The following is a 20,179-nucleotide window of genomic DNA, read 5'->3' on the forward strand; positions in this document are numbered from 1 at the left end:
TATTCTACAAAATGTGCTAAATCTAAATAGCCTTAAGAAATTAACTTTGAAATAACATCCTACAGGAATCGAGATGTACTGCCATAGTTACCAGGTGCTAAAAATAAGAGAGTAAATCATCTGTTTTATTAGTAGCAGGTGACTTGCCTTTAAATTGCCTTGCATTAGATCCAAGGTTGGCACTTTTACTACATATCTGAGAACGGAGTAAGCATGCAGTATTCCGAGATTCAGAGAAAATGGCACCTTCCAAGCTACTAAAAAATATCTCAAATTGAGGGATCCATTTCAGAGATTTGTCAAGTTAGATGCATCCTTGCCAATCACAAGTACAGACTAGAAGTTATGCCTAGAAGTGATGTGTTAAGCTCACCTACTTTCTCCTCATGTTCTCAAGTGTCTTTGCATGACTATAACCACTGAGGAAGCAGTAGAACATGCTAGAACACTTGGTGATTGAGTTGGCAGAATATAGGCTCTGTGCAAAGTCTCACAATGAATAATATGAACACACCACCATATCTGAAATAAGAGAGCTACAGTGGGACAGGATCTCTAGTCCAGAAGGGACTCTTGCAGCTCTAGTGAAGTAATTGGTGTGCAAATACTAGGAAGGAAAAAAATACCCCCACACAAATGGGATATAAATAGAAGGAAATTCCATCACCTTGTAGGGTCACTGGAGCATAAGACAATAGTGTTGTAAAATGCAACAATATTTTTTGACTCTATAATTAAACCAAAGCTTGATGACTATGCTGTCCAGGATGATACAAAAAACAAAAACAAAAACAAAAACAGAATAAGAAATGCTATTCAGTATGATCATTTAAAGAACTGGACAAACTCCCTTTTTTATTCAGCTTCCCCTCATCTCCCTCCTCCATTCATGTGCCTGGTATACATAACCCCTGATGTGTCTGTGTCAGAGTACTGGACACACCTCTGTAATAGTAAAAAGAAGTACTCTACTCTACATATTCACTGAATTTTTTTTAATAATGTCATCTGTTATTAGGAAAAAAACAAACTCAAATTCCGTTTGTGTCATGAAACTCTCACAACACTCCACATACACCAAGTAAGAAAGCAATTCTGCAGTGGACATCAGTTAGATGTGCTTCAGATAAATTCAATTCTGACACTATCTACCAGAAGAAAGGGTCAGATCCCACAGTTTGAGGACTGAGTTGCCAAGACTAACTCCTCCCACTTCAATTACAAGCCCTAGATATACTTCTGACTGACAGACTTATAAACCAGGGTTCCCCTGAGCCCCTCCTTATGTTTGATTAGCTTACTAGAGCTGCTCACAGAACTCAGGGAAGCACTTACATTTATTGTTTTATTATGAAGGACATTACAAAGGACACAGATGAAGAAATGCATAGGACAAGGGACATGGAGCTTCTATGCTCTCTCCAGGAACTTCCATGTGTTCAACTGTCCAGATGCTCTCCAAGTTTCTTTCCTTTCGGGTTTTATAAAGTCTTCATTACACAGGCATAAGTAATTAAGACATTATGGAACTGGAGACTATCATGTTAAGTGAAATAAGCCAGTCCCAAAAGCCAAAGGCTATTGTTCTCTCTGATATGTAGATGCTAACACACAATGGGGGTGGGAGGGAAGAATAGAAGTTCATTGGATTAGAAAAAGGGACATGAAGAGAAGGGAGAGGAGATGGGATTAGCAAAAACAGTAGAACGAATCGGACACAACTTGCCGATGTCCATATATGAATATGTGACCAGAGTAACCCCACATCATGTTCAACCACTAGAATGAGATCAAAATTGTAATGGGTTGCATGTATAATATGTCAAAGTACACCCTACTGTCATGTATATCTAAAAAGAACAAACTTTTTAAAATGAAAAAAAAAATTAAGATAATGGCCATTGGTGATCAAAATAATCTTCAACCCCTCTTCTCTCCTTGGAGCCTGGGGTGGACCTGAAAGTCCTAAGATTTTAATGATGCCATGATCTTTCTATCCCCCATCCTGAAACTATCCAGGAGCTGCTAGTCACCAGTCAACTCATTAATACAAGAAAAGACAAATCACCAAGTATTTTCAGATTTATAGGCCAGGAAGTGAATGGAAGACCAAATACCTATTTCACAAGATCACAGGAGGCATAGTTATGCTGATCAACACAGGAATTACTAAGAACACATCTACAATTTAAAATGGAATATCATTCTTCTATATGAAAATATTCTTTGCTGTATAGATATCCATATATACTATATATTAGACATCACTCAAAATACCAAAAAATACAAAAACAAAAGCAAACTTTGCCATACCAAAGTCCAAAGATTGGAAAACTAAAGATTACATAATTACCTAAGATACACCTTGTGACTTAACAAAGCAATAGCATTACAAGTTCTAACCCTGGATACACTGGATCTTTCTTTTACATATTTTTAGCACTTTCCACCTCATCTTAGTCTAAGTTGTGACAATATAAGCCTTACACATCAGCCCAATCCATTTTTCATCCTTTGTACCACTATTGGGTCTCAACTTTCTAATTCTGAGATTCTATATTTTAAATGATTCAGTCTTAACCAGGACCTCTTGCGTGCAAGAGAAGCATAATAGATCACCTGCTTCTGGATCTGTATATACTCTTCATTCTAACTTGGGAATCAAGGTGTGACTCAGCATTATGGTCAACCCTCCACATCCAACTTAAGCAGAAAATAGGCCCCATATGTATCCATATAAATATATACAGAACTTTTGCCTTGTTATTATATCTTAAACAATATAGTATTGCAAATACTTAGAAACATTTATGTTTTATTGGGTATTATAAGTCATCAGGAGATTATTTAAAGCATATCAGAGAATGTTTATAGGTTACATAAAAATACTGAACCATTTTATATAGAAACTTAAGCATCCAAAGATTTTGGTATCCATGGGAGTTCTGGAACAAATTCCCCATGGATACCTAGTGATAACTATATAGTATCTGCCTTATAAAAATACTAGGAGCCTTTACTACCAAGTCTAGATTCTTATAAGTGATTATACCACATACATTTGGTTAATAAATAATAGAATATAAAATTAATTCTTCAAGTCTATGGGAGCCAGTAAGTGTCCATGCTGGGTTTAGAAGAACAGCAAAACTCATTTAGTCCAGTGACTATCTGATGTCTATATTCCTCTGCAGAATCCTTAGAGTAACCACTCAACTTTGTTAATTTATTTTCTTTCACATTCTTGGTTTGAGGTCATTTAAACCAACCTTAATGAAAACCTCCAGTGAAAAGGAGCTCAGAAAACCTCAGACGGTCAGAAGGTGTTTTTTCCTCCTTGGTTTAATGGTTGTTTGCACTTCCTGGTTTTTTATAATATTGTGATGGTTTCAATCTGTCTTTTGACAGGAAATCAGTATCACATCAAGGAAAGTTTTAATAAAGCAATTATATATGATACAATGGACAAGGTAATGACAAATAGCAAAGAATAGTGAGGCACTCTATGGGCAGCCTCTGCAGGAAGCCAAAACCACCCATAGACCTTCGGGGCAACTAAAAAGAGGGACTATAAAAACTTAACCAGGAAACTGCTGCTTTCAGGGAAGGACACAAGAAACTTCCATTTTCCCAGAATGGAAGTAGCCATTATCAACTCAGGTCTGGAGGGATCCAGAAGAGTCATACTCTTTACATCACTAAAAACTCTCTGGGTGCCAGAAGATAAGGATATCCATGGTATGGCTCCATGCAGAAGCACATCCTGGGCACAGATGAATGCAGAAATGGAGAGTGGACCAAGAAAGCAAAAGCAGACAGTCCAGGATATTTGACCATTTTCTTTGTGGACATCAAGTATTTCCATGCCTGTATGAAAAGTAAGTGTACTTACCCAGGAAAATCATCAAGTTCCATCAGTTATAGGGTCCTCATGGGATGATGTCAATTCAGTCATACTCACCTAAAGCCTAAACTGCCAAGTACCATGAGCCATACGGTGAACCCCCTTATCTGCATGTAATTTCAGTGCATATGGAGTCCCAAATGGAAGTCTCAACTTAATGCCACCATGATGTGTCCTCTAGTGGAAATATTTCTCCATTGGTTACCAGAACCTCCAAACCTAGTAAGCTCAATAAAGCAGAGATGGAAGCAAAAATTCCTGATGTGGGCTACTTGGAACAAAAATGACATCTTCTCCTACATCTCTCTGTTTATACATCACAAAGAAAGGTTTAAGGGGATTAAAAAAAAAAAAAGAAGAAGCTCTCTGTACCTTCCAAAATATACTGAAAAAGAAAAACCATCGGATTCTATTCTTCAGAATAAATAAAGCCACAAGAATTTGCTGTGAGTTACCGATTCCCCTAAAATAAGTAAATAAATAGAATAAAATAGATAAAGAAAGAAATTCAACCTTGATCTCTACTAACTGAAAGTATGTGCAGATATGTCATGCCTTTGTGGATATAATAATATGTGAGAAAATTATTCTTCCTCATTTATAATCAGGTAAGTGCAAACTCATTAACCTTGACAGTTTTTTTAGGATATTTTCCCCCATTTTAAATGCTTTTTTTGTTTCAACTTGCCCACTCTTCTAAAACCTGACTCTCTTACACTACTTCAAGGAATTTCTCTTCTTCTCCTCCTCCTCTTCCTCTTCGTCCTCCTTCTTTTCTAACTTTTCTAAATGCTTTTTCATTTTTTCCTTCCACATGTCCCTGGATGCACACTGATATTGTCAGTTCCCTGAAGATTGGCAGAACTTATTTCCCAGCAGGGGCTACACATGCCTCTGCAGAGACGGTTTACTACATTCCACTTTCAAATTCCAATTCATGTGATGACATCATCACAATAAACTGTGGGAAGTCATCCTTATTTAGCAGAATCGAACTAGGTAAGCCATGTGACACAGAGGCCTGGCTTCTAGGAACTTCCTGGAAGTATGTGGCACTGCATAGGAGTTGTTCCCTGTCCTCCTTTCTGGAATTTTCCCCGTAAGAGAATGGCTGTCCTAACCCCACCCTATCCTGTCCATCACAGAAGAAGCTCCTCCCGGTCCTCTGCCCCCTTTACCTGTGTGTCTATAAATAAAAGAGAAAACTGGGCTACTCTCAGTCAAATGTTGTAAAGAGGTCAGGAAGGTTGGTATGGGCCAGATCCGGGCACACCCGCTCTCTCATAAAAGAGTATTGGCACTCTTGTGTTTATTGAGTAGATAAGTCTTTCTTTGTGGATAATAGAAAACCGCCAATATCCTCCTCGGAAGTCACCCTTTCGTTCACGCACGTGGGTCATGGCAGAAGAGGACCCAGACAAATAAACCAGTATGATGTTTGAAAGGATCATTAATACAAATCAAGGTCTCCCTAAGCAACATACTGAAAGGGAACAGGAGGATCAATCCTAGCTTGGTGGTTAAAAACCAAAGGTAATGTTGTTTCTTATTTCAAAACAAATCTACATAAAACAATTATGTTCACTGATAAACTTTAGGTGAGGAACATGGTCAGATCAATACTGCAGTGGCCCAATAAGTCCAGACCCTATGGTGATCTACTCTAGTTAAAATATTTTGGTCGAGCAACATTACTGTCCAAATAAGTGCATAATAATCCCTGGTGGTCATCTAAGACCATTCCACATTTTTAATTGGTCATAAAGAAGAGTTAAATGGAATATATCAAGAATCACAATCCTTTTATCTTTCAAAAGTTTTATTGTGATAATAATTTCTTAAATGTCCTTGGGAATATAGTATTACTTTGTTAAATAACTTGAGGAGTGGGCATTTTAGAAATCTTATTCTATCTCATCTTACTTACCCAAATAGTGTTCATTATACAAACCAGGAAATCAATGTGGGAACTCTGCATGCTACTAAGTTCAACCAGTTCAAATTTTATTCTGGGATTCAGAAAGTTATCACAAGGTGTGTCCATAATACCTTAAGACCTAATGTAAGTTGAATTCAAGTCATAATAACATTTCACCATATTACATATGTTTCTGAATGACTAGTTTTCCAGGGATCTGAGAATTAGGTTGTAAACATTTTCCTTTTGCTAGTATATAATAACTCTAGCAAATGGTGGCATCTTCCCACAGGGGAAGGCTTAGAGGAGAGTCACAACACACACATACATGTAAATTTTAGGGTAATAGAAGTGTTTGCATGCTATTATGGTTATAGATACATGATCATGCACTTATTGAAATTCATGGTTGTGTACCACAAAGACTGAACTAAACTGTAAAAGAATAAAATTTCCTAGAATGCTGAAAGATTTATTTGTTATATAGTAATTTATTTATTACTCTATAATAAATAAATATAACTGTATTATAATTATAATACAACAGCACTAAAAATAATGGGGAAAATGAGATAAGTAACTTCAAAAAGCAGTGTTTTGACTGGGTGCTAAAGGTAAAAAAAGAGCCTGAACTACACATTCTGGGATCAGAAATTTACCACAAGTGTGTTTCCATAATACCTTAAGAACTAATGTAAATTAGATTACATTAGGGTGTGGGATCTTCAGTTCTGAATTTAAGTTATGTATATAATAGTTCATTAAATAGATGATTAAATTGTGGAAATGGAAGATAGATCGTTACTCTCAATAGTGAAGTTATTAATTGTAAGTGGAGGGAAAAGTCTAGAATAAACCCTGAGGGCTGGTTGGAAGTTGTATATCAAAATTAAGTCATTTTAAAAAAAATTAGTCATGCTTACATAATACATGTTATGCATTTACACATATAATGCACACAGTTAAATAAATATACTTAAATGTGTACATCAATAATATACATGAATAAAATTTTCTAGCTATACCACTAATTAGGATGAGGAAGCAGAAACCACTCTGTAATGGACATACTCAGCCTCCAGATCTTGGTTTCTAAATACCATTCTCCAACTCCAAGAATTCAAATAATCCAAGTTGACAAATGGGCTAGGAAATGAATAGACACTTCACAGAAGAAGATCTACAAGCAATCAACAACATATGGAAAAAATGTTCAACATCTCTAGTAATAAGAGAAATGCAAATCAAAACACCCTAAGATTCCATCTCACCCCAATTAGAATGGTGATTATCAAGAATACAAGCAACAATAGGTGTTGGCGAGGATGTGGGGAGAAAGGTACACTCATACATTGCTGGTGGGACTGCAAATTAGTGCAGCCACTCTGGAAAGCAGTGTGGAGATTCCTTAGAAAACTTGGAATGGACCCTCCATTTGACCCAGCTATCCCACTCCTTGGCCTATACCCAAAGGACTTAAAATCAGCATACTACAGAGATACAGCCACATCAATGTTCATAGCTGCTCAATTCACAATAGCCAGACTGTGGAATCAACCTAGATGCCCTTCAATTGATGAGTGGATAAAGAAGCTGTGGTATATATATACAATGGAATATTACTCAGCCATAAAGAATGATAAAATTATGGCTTTTGCAGGCAAATGGATGAAATTGGAGAATATTATGCTAAGTGAGATAAGCCAATCTCAAAAAGCCAAAGGAAGAATGATATCGCTAATAAGTGGATGATGACGCTTAATGGGGGGAGGGAAGGGTTAGTGTTAGGGTTAGAGTTAGGGTTAGGGAGGGGGGCAAGTATGGAGGAAGGAAGCACTGTATAGAGGGAAAAGAGGGGTGGGAGGGGTGGGGGAAAGGGAAAAAATAACAGAATGAATCAAACAACATTACTCTATGTAAATTTATGATTACACAAATGGTATGCCTTTACGCCATGTACAAACAGAGAAACAACATGTATCCCATTTGTTTACAATAAAATAAAATTAAAAAAATAAAAATAAAAAAAATAAAATTTGGAAAATAAATTTAAAAAATAAGATGACCAAAAAAAAAAAAAAAGAAACAGGACTCCTTGTAGACATGGTTGATTCTAGGGCAGGGGAAAGGAAACTACAAGTGGGGCTTAGACCACAATGCAGTGCCAGAAAGTAATTTTGGAAGGGCTTAAAAACAACAAAAAAGGGATGGTTGCATGTCAAAAGGACCTAGGTGCCATTCTGAAAGAGTTCCTAGGAGTCAAAACTGAACCATTTTGAAAAATAAAATAAATAACAAAAATATTGAATTATGTAAATTCTAAAAGATTGATGAGTCCATATTGATGACTGACTGACTGACTGGCTAAATGAATGAACACACGGATGATTTAATAAATGTAGGAGAAAGAGCAAATCTCAGAGTAGAATTTCAATTAACATAAATAAACATTCTCCCTTACAGAAAGTGGAACTTAATTTCCCTCCTCTTGAATTTGGGCTAGACTTGGTGACTCATTCCCAAAGAATAGAATATGGAAAAAAACTAACTTCAGAGAGAAGAAATCTGACTTATACTACCTTAAACCAAATTATTAAGATCAGTATCAGTTGTTATTATGTATCCCCTGATATGATATAATGAGAAGAGTCCTTCTCCTTTTATCCTTGTCTAAGGATAAAATTAGACAAGTTTTATCCTTAGTCTAATTATGAGAAATCATCAAACTCAAACTGAGGGATGTTCTACAAAATACCTGATCAAATACTAAAATACTTTTCAAAATGGTCCAAGTGTGAAAATAAGAAAAGGTTATAGCACTGTCACAGACCAGAGGAGGCTAAAGAGACCTGATCATTAAATGCAGTGTGATATCCCTAGATTGAATATGAGAAGAGAACAAGAACAATCTATGAAAACTAGTGAAATTTAAATAAAGTTTGTAATTATATCTATTGTATCATGTCAATTTCTTAGCTGTGGCAAGCTTACCATTGTCATATAAGATATAATATTAGAACTGGGTTTGGTGGTACATGCCTGTAATCACAGTGGCTCTGGAGGCTGAGGCAGGAGGATCTCGAGTCCAAAACCAGTCTCAGCAAGGCACTAAGCAGCTCAGTGGTACCCTGTCTCTAAATAAAATACAAAAAAGAGCTGGGGATGTGGCTCAGTGGTTTAGTGTCTCTGAGTTCAATCTCTAGTACACCCCAAAAAAAGATGTAATGTTAGGAGAATCTGGGTGGAGGGCCAACAGCAACTCTGTCTTTGCAACTTTCCAGTAAATCTAAAATATTACAGAATAAACAAGTTTAGATAAAAAGGATACTATTACTAATCATTCTTCAACTTTCCAGTTTTAGTACCTGCTTTCTATTATTCCAAGACCCTATGATTCTTATTGAAATATGGAATCCAGTTCCATTTGTAGAATCTTCCCCTGTCATCTCCAGGTTACGAGTACAGCTATTGCTGAACTTTTCAAGCATACTAGTACAATCTACACCAGTCTATTTCTTGCATCCAGATGAAAGGATTATCTTCCAAGTTGTGTGAGTCAGATTTCCATTACCATGACAAAATTTCTGAGATAAACAACTTAAAAGAAGAAATGCTTATTTTGGTCCATGCTTTCAGAAGTTTTAGTCCATGGTTGTTTGGTTCTGTGGTACCTCATGGTAGGAACGTATGGTAGGGGAGATCTGTTTATCTCCTCTTAGCCAGGAGGCAAACAAGGAGAAATGGGAAGTGGCTGGAGTCCCACTATTCCCTTCAAGGACCTGCTTCCATTGACCTGACTTCCTACCACGAGCCCCACTTCTTCAAGGTTCCACCACTTCCCAGTAGTACCTCAGTTGATATCCAACTGCCACTAGAGGGACATTTTCCTGGAGAATGATGATTCCCTCAAAGCTGGGGGAGGGAGGGAAGGTGAGAAGAAAGATTCAGGGTGATTTGAGTTTCAAAATTCTCAACTTTTCTCTTTGGCCAAATTCTATTCTCGTATTAGTTTTCTATTCTGGCATAAGAGTACTACAAACCTAGATGCTTTAAACTACACAAATGTGTTATATCCTAGTTCCTGTGGAGCGATGTTGGGTGATGAGGTATCTTTGCTTCAACAATTCACAAGCTGAAATCAAGGTGTTAGGTGGACATACAGTCTCATCTGATTCACACAGGGGAAGATCTGGTTCTAAGATCATGCAATTGTTAGCAGTATTCTGTACAGCCTGCCAGACTGAGAGTTTTAATTTCTTGCCAACTTTCAGTTCTTTGTCACATGGTTCTCTCCATCTGGCAACTCAAAAATGACACCATCCTTCTTCTTCGGAGTTTCTGAGGAAGAGAGTATCTCCCAGAAAGACAGATGATAATCCCCATGTAACCTTAACAGATATGAATGATTCCTAATCAGCCCTTTTGTCATATTCTATTGGTTAGAAGCAACTCATGGGTCCCAACCACCCTCAATTGGAGAGAATCACTCAAGATGTGTTAGTCAGCTTTCCATTTCTATGATAAAATACCTAAGAAAAACAACTTGGTGGAAAGACTTTTATTTTGGTTCTCAGCTTCTGAGGTTTCCGTCTATGATCACAATTCCAATGACTCTGAGCCTGTAATGAGGCAGAACATAATGGCAGGCATGGTGTGGTGGGGCAAGGCTGCTCACCCAATGGTAGAAAAGAAGTTGAGCAAGAAAGAGAGAAGAATGGATTGGGAACAAGAAAAAAATGCTATCCCTGGGCAAGTTCCCAGTGATCTACTTCCTCCAAGCATACTCTTCCTCCTAAAGTCTCTACCACCCCAAATAATGCCATCGGTGATGAAAGTCAGAGTTCTAATGGTCAAATCACTCACTTCCTAACAGTCCTACCTCTAAACATTGCTGCATTAGGAACCAAGCCTTCAACACATGAGCCTTTGGGGGAACATTTCAGATTCAAACCACAACACGAGAGCATGAACACCAGGAGGTGGAGACCCTGGAGCCCTCCCAGAATCTGTCAGTCACCATCCAATCTCTTTGACTCCTTTCCTCTCCATCATGACTGATAATAAAGGACCTGGTGAGATTGGATATTTAAATGGAAACTCAACTCTACAGCCAATATCAGAATGTGGGCTTGCTCTAAAACAGAGAGCTCTGAATTTCCTCATACTGAAAATAAAACTACCTCCTGCCCTAGACAGGATACTGACATGTTCTTGCTCATAGTCTTGCTAAATCTGTATATGGATATCATCTGACTTTTGTTTCTATAAATTGTAAATAATTATGTGGGACCTGCAGAGAAGCAATCTTCTCCTCAGTTTGATGAAACTGCATAAAATTCTTTTTACCTTTTTCCATAATTTGTCTATTTTTCATGGAGGTGGGCTGCTGAATTCTGCCAGCTAGGGATCCAGGCTGACTCCCTGGAATGGCTGCTGGTAGCATATCTACTCTGTAGCTAAAGAAAATGCAGTAGTCTGTACCTAGCATCATGTGCTGGGCCTGGGTTAAATTTCCAATACAAAAGAAGAAGGAGGAGGAGGAGGGGAAAGAGAAAAAGATAAGAGGGGGAAGAAGAAGAGGAAGAGGAAGAAAAGAAAGAAATCAATCACTGCTCTGAGACTTTCTAATTTTTATATTCATATTTTGAGCTATGCATTTAAGGACTTCAATTTTACCCCTTCCCTTTTGTGCATTCTCCTGGTCCACCTGGAGCAGCCGCCTAACCCCACCTCATTGTAAGCACCATGGTTGCCATAGTAACTAAATTCCACAGTGACTTGATTGCTCAATGCCTTGCCCTCATGTTTCTTTCTAGTCATAATTAAACACGTACTGTATTGTGTAAATTCCCTGAACATTTGAAGCTTTGTGTCTCATTTTCATTACTGAAAACTAAGTGTAGACATATGAAAAGAGGAACTCAAGAAAAAATAGTCCTTATGGAAATTCCACTTTTTCAAACAAAAGAAATGAATACCTGCAGTTTTATTGATGTGGGATTATATCATATGTTACAGTTTTCCAGTGAATAATGGGAAATCACTTCTAATTCTTAAAACAGGTGGCTAGTCCTAGGTTCCAGAATAAGCCAGGAAAGTTTTTCCCTTTTCACTGTGCCTACATGAAGTAGTAGTTCGCTTGAGAAGGGACACTAGCAATGCTTCCTCCAAGGTCCCCTGGCTGGACCAAAAAGGGAGAAAACCTTCATGAGCACTGTGGACCTTTGTGTACTGGGGCCCTTCTGAGTTTGGCAGTAGAGTCAAGCTGCTGGGGACTTCAAGGAACTCTCTTCTACATGGACTCTGACCTGGAACATGTTCCTTAACTCCTCCAAGTTTCAGTTTCTTCATCTTTCTCTGCCTGAAGATAACTATTAGGGACCCAAAAGGACCATTGAGAACTGAACATGTCTGCTGAGGGCATCCTGATCTGCTCATGTTTGGAGTTATTCCTCTCCGAGGAGTACTGTCTGTCCTCTGTCTTCAAGAATTATGCCACGTAGAAGAGGAAAGCCAACACAAATGAAATGGCAGCAAAAAAAAACTGAAACAAGGGCTAAGTCTTGGGGCTGGGCAAAGTTGACTGATGTGGCACAATGTGTGAAAGTTGATGATACAAAGATGAAATCATTTTGTCAGACCCAGACAAAATTTGAGCTGGGAATTAGTGAATGGGGAAGGTTCATGACTCCAGGTCCGAAATAAGGATTTCCTTCAAGGGCTTTCTGAGGGTCCCAAAGAGATTTCTTCTCCTACACAGAAGCCCTGCTTTGCACACCTGGAACACACATGTTTCTGTTACAAAGAACACACATGTTTCTGTTACATTCTTTGAGACAATTCAGAGAAGATACTCTTGTCAAACACTTGCCTGGCAATGGGAACCTCCACTAATAAACTAAGGTCATAATAGACTGAGGTCAACTCCTGCCCAACCCTTTAAGACTCAGGAACTTTGTATCCAAGTTGTGCGTGTAAATTTCTTCCCTCTGCCTTTAAAATCTTCCCCTTGCCTCCACCTCCCTGATGTGCTTATAGTCTACTACAACATGCATAATCCACTTACAATGTTCTACTATTACCAAATAAATATTGTTCTTTGGAAAATATTATTCCTATTGGTTTTCAATGAGGTTGACAAGTGTCAGCAGGCAGTGGCATGAGAGCTAAAGGGTTTATTCTCCTCCAGGTGAGAGGAACTAAGGAACACTAAACGAGAACCTGGGTATTGAACTGGAAGACAGAAAATGAGTGAAAGATATGAATAAAACCTGGCTACTAGAAATTGAATGAGATCAGGAATCAGGAGCTGGGATTAGCTAAACTTCAGAAAATGTCACTCAGTTCTCACTTGGTGGACTGTCCCATCCAGGAGAGACACATATCCACTAATGGCCTAGGGTACTCACCTAATTATAACTGGTTGAGCTCTGCAGTCTACTTCTTCCTCCTTCTCCCCTGCCCTTCACCAGGGTCTCTGGGTCTGACCACTCCAATCACACCACCCTACTTAGCTCTCTTTGCCCTGCATCCTGTTTTGGTAAGACGACCACAGAAGGCCTACCCCTGTCTGAGACTCCACGCTATTGTAGACTGTAAACTTTCACAACCTCATGTGATCCTGTGGAGCAGTAAAACCAGAAATACCCAGTCATTCAAAAGGGCAAAGTAAAAGTTGAGCTGAAAGGCAGTACTGTTGAGTGTAAACTCAAGTTACAAGGGTCTTCCAAGGGAAGGGCTGACTAGTTACCCATTGGCATCTGCTGAGCTCATGATTAGAATGGAAAAAATATATTTATTTTTGAATGTTAGAGCATAGAAAAGAAGCAAGCTGGAAAGAAAAAGCACCCTGAATTTCCTCTATCTCCAAAAATATGAAATCTGAAATGCTTCAAATTCCAAAATTTTGAGTGCCTACCACAAGCAAAAAATTCCAAACCATGAAATTTTAGGTCATGCACAGAATTATTAAAAACATCATATAAAGTTACTTTTAGGCTGTGTGTAAGATATATATAAAACATAAATGAATTTTGTTTTTAGACTTTAGTTCCATCCCAAAGATCTCTTATTATGTATATGCACATATTCCCAAACTCTCCGATATTCTGAAATCCAAAACACTTCTGGTCCCAAACATTTTAGGTAAGAGATATTCAAACTCTAATAGGGGGATGGACAATTTGCCAGCATCTATTAAAACTTGTTTAAAAATTCTAACACTCACAAAATGTAAGCACCTTGGCTATGAGAACTAGGTTTCCTTCACTGTTGTTCACTACTGTGTTCCCTTGAATTAAAAAAAAAAAAAATGGACTCAAAATACCCCTCTCCAGAAGAATGGGGGAACTTTAGATTATGTAGAAGGAAATGAGAGGGAGGGGGGTATGAAAAATGGTGGAATGAGATAGACATCATTACCCTATGTACATGTATGATTACATAAATGGTATGATTCTACATTGTGTACAACCATAGAAACGAAATGATGTACCCCATTTGTGTACAATGAATCAAAATGCAGTCTGTAAAAAATTAAATAAATAAATAAATAATTTAAAAAATTACCCCTCTCCAAAATATTTGTGGGATAGATTCAACATATGACTCAACAATTCTACTTCTCAGGATTTAGGTGCACTTTTCAGCTTTTGGTGTAAGTACTGAGTTGTATCTCTGTATGTTAGAACAAAAAACATTTTTTTCCATATGAGTCTGCAGGTCAGCCCTGGTCTTCCAGTTTTGAGTGTGCTTGCTCTGGGACTCAGGCTAGAGAAGCAGCTCTGTTCCCAGATATGCTGGTCTGTAGGCAGAGGGAGAAGCACAAAAAGCTAAGCTGAGCTGTACTGCCTAACTGGTATGCAGCAATAGCCAAATGCCCAAGCCTATGATGGGACATGGAAGCATACTTTGCTGGGAGGCATGGTGAAAGCAGAATAAAAATGATTAAATGTAAACCATTGTAATACAATTTACCACCCTATTACAGGGAAATACTCCAGCACAACCAAGCAAGCAGGGCCAAGGATATATTTTGGAGACTTGCTTGTAAACAATGAAATTGGAAAATACTATAATAAAGAAATGGTCAAAGCACACCAGGGAATACACTGCAATGGTTGGACATGATAAGGTCAACTTCTGTGGAATAAGTAACCCCCCAAATATCCTGTTGAATGAAGAAGAATTCCAAAATGACATATTGAAAAATAAAAGAGCCCAATACACTCTTTAGTGGGTAGATTTATGTTTTTATATGTCTTTAAGAAGAATAGTAAGATATTACTAACTGATAGTAGATAGGGGTGAGAAAGAGGAAAGGCTTAAATAAACTTCAGGCCAGAACTGCTATTTTTTGATTTATTTTTTAACTGATACATAAAAACATAAAAGTTGCACATTTTAATGGATTACCATGTGATATTTGAATCATAAACATACCTCTTATAAACATTTATGAAATCCTGCCATTTGCAGTAAGCTGGGTGGAAATAGAGATCTTTATGTCAAATGAAGTGGGTCAGACACAGGGCAAGCAACACATGGTCTCACTAATATGTGGAATCGAGAAAAGTTGATCTCACCAAAGTAGAAAGCAGCAGGTGGTTACCAGAGGCTGGGAGAGTAGGGAGAGGCAGGGAAGGGGAGAGGTTGATCTATAGAACTGCTCTTCTTTTGATATGAGTTGGTTTGCTCAATTGGTGTGCCCAAGAAGAGAAAGGAAATGAAAATCTGATAGAGTTGCCGACTCTGATAGAGACCACCTCTTCATCTGCTAAGACAAAAAGGGCAACTGAAAAAAAATATTGGCCAGATGGCTTTGCTTATCAAATGCAACTCATGTTAACAAGTTCCTATTAAAAGCAAGCCTGAAATAAAGGGCTAAACTTGGTTTAATGAAATGTTAACATTGCTGCCGATGGTTTGCTTTATCATGGGAAGAAGCCTGAAGGAGCCAGGCCTTGAGTTGGCTCTGAGAATTTGTGCAGATGCCATAGGCCATTCCATGTTGGTTCCTGGACTCTAATGTGGTTCCTGAGTCACTGTGCTTCCGGACTAGGGCAAGTGTTTTCATCCTGGTAACTTCAATTTTAAAAAAATAATAGCATATTATAACTCTTTCTATCCTGAATGAACTCTAGTTGAACCTGACAGATGTTCGAGCTTTTCATTTTCTCCTCAAGCAAGGCGTAATGGAGATTTTGTTACTGGGGTAATCACCATCGTTCTGTTTGCTCTATTAATCTAGGCGCTCTAAGTGTTGACTGTAGATATATAAATGTGGCCTAAGTATCCATTTTTTCCATGGACTTATCAGCTTGGGTTTTCATTTTGCAGTTTCAGTCTCCAATATCAGTCCCTTAATTAAAAAGAATGTTCAACTGCCTTGGATCTAAATCTAATACTTGGAAAAGGTAATTTTATATATGTATTTTTTTAAACTTCATTAATATTAGGACTTTGCTCTAGCTAAAAACTTTTTTGTGGCAACCAGGCTTGAGAATTACACAGACCCCAGCTGAGTTGGTGGTTTGCTCACTTTGTAACAGGAAAAAAAAAATCATTTTTCAAGGTCTAGGGATGATGCTCAGTGATGTAGCACTTGCCTATCATGTGTGAGTTCCTGGATTTGATCCCCACCACATGGGAAAAAATCACTTATTTTTGAGATCTTTTCCTCTTCTGTAAAGTGGACATAATGACCAGTTCATGCAAATTAAGAGAATTAATTAAGATAAGGTACATTGGAAAAGTACTAGTGCTACCACCTTGAATACAAGTTATACTCCCTGAGTGTTAGTTCCCCAGATTTTGCCATCTGATATTGATTGTTATGGGAAGATAGGTAATGGCTTACTGACACTGATTAACATGAATTTGAATATTTCCTCTGAGTTGCATCAAAGTGGATATAGATGCATACCTTTCAGTTACTATAGTAATGTTTGTTTTACCAGTGAGGGTAGACTCACACCACTCCACACACTGATAGCTGCTCTGGTCACTATAGATCTCAGGGTGGTCATTCACTGCTCCACTGAGTTGAGAGTGTTAGCCAGTCTCTGGACTGTAGGCTGAGAACAGGAAGGAATATTGAGCATGAGTTCACTCTTGGCAAGGGGATTTCTAGTTCCTGTTTTCCACTTAAAACCACAAAGCTGAATATTTTCTTTCAGGATCTCAATTTTCTCTTCTGAAAAATTAGTGGGAAGTGGCAAATTAGGTCACCTCTATGATTTTTTCTTGGACACATATGGACAAACCTTGACCCTGATGATGACATAATAACATATGGTGATGACATAATAACACAGCCAGCTGGCAGATGCATTGTAACTGGATGGTAACTCACCAGAGGGGGACTCTTGGGCTTGCTGAGGCTGTCCATTCCTGAGATCTCACTTCCAGGAAACTGTCACTTTAATGAATTCCAACACCCTCCTGTATACATTTGCTTTTTCATATACAAAAATGTGGTGACTTACTGCCACCAGTCTTTGTTAGAAATACTCTGAGAATCTGGTAAAGGGTAGTTCATTCACTCTGTTTCCCTATTAATGGCCCATATGTTCGGCTAACTCTAAACAGAGAATTAGAGTCAATATGACCAAAGTGTCTAAGATCAGACACAAGAGAGCAACAATATTTGTTGACAATCAACAATGGGCCATGCTCCATATTGGAAGCCTTATAACCATATTGATATTACTGTTGTCAAAAATATCAGAGAAAACAAACAAGAGTCATGTATTCTGGAGTCCAGTAGATTTTTGTTTAATTTTAAGTTTTCACCTTATTAACTGTGTAGTGTTGAATAATCCATAAGTTTCCTGAGATTTAAATTCCTCATCAAGAAAGTAATAATTTCACTTGCCTTACAAAGGCTCATATAGATTAGAAATATTATCTGTAAGCAATAACATACTACTACTGGCCATTACTGAATGCCATATATTCACATTTTCACTTTTTACTCCTTATTGATATTTAGCAAAGGCCTTATTCTCTCAAAGTTCATTTCCCAATGTTGTAAAAAAGAGTAACAGTATTGTATACATCTTAGGGTTGATATCAAATGTACTTGGCAGGGTCCTGACAAGTGGTGTTCAATAAATAATTGCTACTATACTATGGATTCACTTCCTTTCTATACCTTCTATTAAGTGTAATGGTGTTACATTTCATAGGTTATTTGTCAGCTAATCCATATCAGTTTCTAAGTATTGTTTGTTCAGTTCAGCTCTTGAAATAGATTCAAAACTAGAAAGCACTCTGTGATTGTCTGAGGTAGTATTAGGTGTTACAAAGACCATCTCCTGGCCTGCTGATATTTTTTGCTCAATAGGAAAAATACTGCACATGTTTTTCTCTACTGAAAACTAGGAAACTTACATTTACTTCAGATTTCTAGGCAGCAGTACTCAGTAGGTCTCATTTGCAATGCATAGGGCCAGGTACCAGAGGAAAAGCAAGATGTATGACAAAATGAAATCTAAATAGAAAGTTACAGTTCAAAGTTGATTCTGAGATAGAAGCACTCTTTAAAGAACAGGTGAGGTCCCCCCGCAATATTCTACTATGAGCTTTTCCTCTGAGATTAAAAGGCAGTCAGCTTCAAGAGGCTTTTCATTCCATTTATGTGCTATTTTTGTACTATTTTTCTAGTATTCATCCCTGCAGTTCTTTTTCTCCCAGTCTTCTTCACGCTTTTTTGACTGCACGTTATTATCACTTCTGTGTTTGGAACTGGTCCCTAGGAGGCTCAGATTCTCACATCTTCACTTCTAATCCAGGCGATGCTTTTTCACCTTTGACAGTCTGCCTCTGACTTTACTTTTACATCTACTTGGGAGAGTTGGCTCTTTTTAATTGAATGTGTTTTATTTTAAAATGTTATCTTGTATTTCTCTGTTGGCTCCATTCCCTTTGGGTTAGAGTTGGAGTTAGCATTTGGGTTTAACATCTTGGCTCATTTGAGATGCTTCTTACGGTGGACTATTTAAGAATAAGGCAGATAAAGACAGTGATGAGATATGGATGGGCAGACAGCTTATTGACATGTTTTGTTAAATCTTTATTAGGCCTTCCTTTGATGTTATCGCACATGGATGCACAATGAAAAATTCCACACCTGACCTCATGTGATGGGTTGCTGTTAAAACCCAGGTCCACTGAAATTATTTTATAGAACTTCCTTACCAGGGTAAAGAACCATGTTATAGAAATTTGGAGCTTTCAGTCGCACCTCACACCCCTGAGGAGAGAAAAGTTGAAGGTTAAGTTGATCAACAATAGTCACGTTGTGATCATTATGTGCCTACATAATGAAATCACCATAGAACCCCAAAAACGAGGGTTTGGAGATATCCGAGAGTGGAACACCTGGAATTTCCAAGAGAGGACATGGAAGTTCTGCACCCCTTCCCACATACCTTGACCTGTGCATCTCTTCCATTTGTCTGATTATCTGTATCCTTTGTACTATCTTACATAATAAGCCACTAAATCTGTTTCCTTGAGTTCTGCGATTAATTAAACCCAAAGAGAGGGTTGTAGGTACCCTAGTTTATAACTTAGAAATTCCAGAGGCCCAGACTTGTGACTGACTTCTAATGTAATGACTAAGTTGTGGGACTGAGCCCATAACAGAAATTAAACTAGAAATCCATTACAAGCCTCCACCTTGGGACACCGGATAGGGCCTGGAGACAGTCTCCCACTACAGGGCTGTGTCTCCTAATGTGGTCACCCACCATCACCGCAAGGCCCATCCTCCCTCCCTCATTTCCGAAAGTGGTCACCTCCATCTTGGGACACCTCTGCCACCATTTGGGGTTACCTCTGCTACCAACATCATCATCTTGGGATACTGGCCAGTGCCTGGAAGCCCAACAAGGTACCTACAGGTTTGCTGCCACCATAGTCACCATCTAGGGATGTGACTGCTTCCATCTAGGGGCACCAGTCAGGGCCTGGAAGACCATTATCAAGGTGCTTACAGGTGTGGTAACGCCTGAGGTCTCCCTGCTAGGTGTGCTAATAGCACCATCTTGCTGCAGAGGCAGGAGAGAGCCTTGTATGTGGTCGGTAGATTGGAAGAGGATATGAGGGCATCTCAGCCAACCAGTCCAACACCCACCAGTTTTCCAGGGCCAACTCAGGCGGGCACTAGCTGGGACCCAACACCAGCCCAGTCCCTGACTCTCTCCCCAGTCCAATCCCCTGTTCCCACGGTTTGGCAATCAACAGGGCCCTTCCCAATCCCCAGTCTCCCAAACCTTCCCTAGCCAAAAACTCAGCCCAGGACTTGAAGTTACATGGTCAGCCTACAACTCTCAATGCCTGGTCCTGATTTA

This window comes from Sciurus vulgaris, assembly GCF_902686455.1.
Source record: "Sciurus vulgaris genome assembly, chromosome: 2".
NCBI classification, from domain to species: Eukaryota; Metazoa; Chordata; class Mammalia; order Rodentia; family Sciuridae; genus Sciurus; species Sciurus vulgaris.